The sequence below is a fragment of the Arachis stenosperma genome, chromosome 7 (assembly GCF_014773155.1).
Source record: "Arachis stenosperma cultivar V10309 chromosome 7, arast.V10309.gnm1.PFL2, whole genome shotgun sequence".
In the NCBI taxonomy this organism is placed as follows: domain Eukaryota; kingdom Viridiplantae; phylum Streptophyta; class Magnoliopsida; order Fabales; family Fabaceae; genus Arachis; species Arachis stenosperma.
In genome coordinates, this window is record NC_080383.1 from 57,070,192 (window position 1) to 57,073,100 (window position 2,909).

At 36.7% G+C, this 2,909-nt stretch overlaps 1 non-coding gene across 1 annotated transcript; it reads right to left on the reverse strand.

Moving 5' to 3' along the window:
* Positions 1–2,582: 2,582 nt before the first annotated feature.
* LOC130943195 (small nucleolar RNA R71) lies at positions 2,583–2,690 on the reverse strand. Its single transcript, XR_009071724.1, has one exon. It is a non-coding gene; the product is annotated as a small nucleolar RNA R71 (small nucleolar RNA).
* Positions 2,691–2,909: the final 219 nt, after the last annotated feature.

Sequence of the window (2,909 nt, forward strand, 5' to 3'; positions counted from 1 at the left end):
ACAGATGGATAGCCGTGCCGTGACAGGGTGCGTTGAACATTTCCAATGAGAGGATGGGAGGTAGCCACTGACAACGGTGAAACCCTTGCATAAGCTTGCCATGGAAAGGAGTAAGAAGGATTGGATGAAGACAGTAGGAAAGCAGAGAGACGGAAGGGAAGGCATCTTCATACGCTTATCTGAAGCTCTCACCAATGATATACATAAGTACCTCTATCTTTATCTTTAAGCTTTATTCGTTTACCACTATACCCATTTGAGTCTGCCTGACTGAGATTTACAAGATGACCATAGCTTGCTTCATACCACCAATCTCCGTGGGATCGACCCTTACTCGCGTAAGGTTTATTACTTGGACGACCCAGTGCACTTGCTGGTTAGTTGTGCGAAGTTGTGTTTATGCCATGGTATTGAGCACCAAGTTTTTGGGATTCATTACCGGGGATTGTTTTGTGTAAAAGTATTGATCACAATTTCGTGCACCAAGTTTTTGGCGTCGTTGCCGGGGATTGTTCTTGTGTATGGACAACTGACGGTTCATCTTGTTGCTTAGATTAGGTATTTTTTTTTCAGAGTTCTTAAGAATGAATTCTAGTGTTTCAAGGTGATGTTCTTATCATCACCAAAGCTGATTGATCTTCATCAATTTAGCTCTTGAGTGCAATGTCCTGCTGAAGCTTGGCTAGCCATGTCTAATTCCTTTAGACTGAAGCTTTAGACTAACATTGCATGATTCCTGGAATTCTCATTAAGAATTTTGATACCTTTATTTTCTTTTCCACTTAATTTTCGAAAAATCCAAAAAAATTTATAAAATCATAAAAACCAAAAATATTTTATGTTTCTTGTTTGAGTCTAGAGTCTCATGTTAAGTTTGGTTTCAATTGCATGTTTCTGTTCTTTTTGCATTCATGCATGTGTCTTCATTAATCTTCAAGTTGTTCTTGATGATTTCCTTGTTTTGATCTTTGAATTCTATTGACTTGAGTGTTTTGTTGTTTCTCATATGCATTCTCATCTTGTTAGTGTCAATAGTATACAAACTGCTAAGTTTGGTGTCTTGCATGCATTGTTATTTGATTTTAGTTGCATTTTTTATTATTAAAAAAATCCAAAAATATTTTTAATTTGTGTCTTTTCAAGTCAATAATACAGAAAATTGAAGATTCAGAACATACAGCAGAGGAATTGCACAGAAAAAGCTGGGCGTTCAAAACGCCCAGTGAAGAAGACAGACTGGCATTTAAACGCCAGCCAGGGTACCTGGTTGGGCGTTTAACACCCAAAAGGGTATAGTTTTGGGCGTTAAACGCCAGAATGTGCACCATTCTGGGCATTTAACGCCAGGATGGCACAAGGGGGAGGATTTTGTTTTCAAATCAATTTTTTTCAAGTTTTCAAAGTTTTTCAAAATCAAATCTTTTTCAACTCATATCTTTTCAATCAAATGTTTTCAAAATCAATTTCTTTCCTTTTTCAAAGATACTTACTAACAATTAATGATTTGATTGAACATTTCAAGTATGCTGCCTTTTCTGTTGAGAAAGGTTTAATGTTTGAATCATATCTTTTCTGTTAGGCAAGTCATTAATTTTTAAAATCAAATCTTTTCAAAATTGTTTTCAAATCATATCTTTTCAATCATATCTTTTTAAAACCATAACTTTTCAATCAAATCTTTTTAATCACATCTTTTTCAAAACAGTTTTTAATCATATCTTTTTTATTTCTAATTTCAAAATCTTTTTCAAAAAATCACTTGATTTCTTTCCCACTCTTGGTTTTCGAAAATCAATTAAAGTTTTTCAAAATGTTTTTAAATCTTTTTAACTTAATTTTCGAAAATTGCTTCCCTCCTTCTCACATCCTTCTATTTATGGACTAACACTATCCCTTAATGCAAAATTCGAACTCCATCTTCTTTGATAAGTTCGAATTTTCTACTTCTGCCTTCTATTTTTCTTTTCCTCTGACACCTCAAGGAATCTCTATACTGTGACATAGAGGATTCCACATTTTCTTGTTTTCTTCTCTTTCATATGAGCAGGAACAAAGACAAAGGCATTCTTGTTGAAGCTGACCCTGAACCTAAAAGGACCTTGAAGCGAAAGCTAAGAGAAGCTAAGGCACAACTCTCTGTAGAGGACCTAACCGAATTCTTCAAAGAAGAAGAAGACATGGCAGCCGAAAACAACAACAATGCCAACAATGCAAGGAAGGTGCTGGGTGACTTTACTGCACCTACTCCCGACTTCTATGGGAGAAGCATCTCTATCCCTGCCATTGGAGCAAACAACTTTGAGCTTAAGCCTCAATTAGTTTATCTAATGCAACAGAATTGCAAGTTCCATGGACTTCCATTGGAAGATCCTCATCAGTTTTTAGCTGAATTCTTGCAAATCTGTGACACAGTCAAGACTAATGGGGTTGACCCTGAGGTCTACAGACTGATGCTATTCCCTTTTGCTGTAAGAGACAGAGCTAGAATATGGTTGGACTCTCAACCTAAAGACAGCCTGGACTCTTGGGAAAAGCTAGTCAATGCCTTCTTGGCAAAGTTCTTTCCACCTCAAAAATGGAGTAAGCTTAGAGTGGAAGTCCAAACCTTCAGACAGAAGGATGGAGAATCCCTCTATGAAGCTTGGGAAAGATACAAACAATTAATCAGAAAATGTCCCTCAGACATGCTTTCTGAATGGAGCATCATAGGTATTTTCTATGATGGTCTCTCTGAACTATCCAAGATGTCTTTGGATAGCTCTGCTGGAGGATCCCTTCATCTGAAGAAGACGCCTACAGAAGCTCAAGAGCTCATTGAAATGGTTGCAAATAACTAATTCATGTACACTTCTGAAAGAAATCCTGTGAACAATGGGACAAGTCAGAAGAAAGGAGTTCTTGAGATTGAT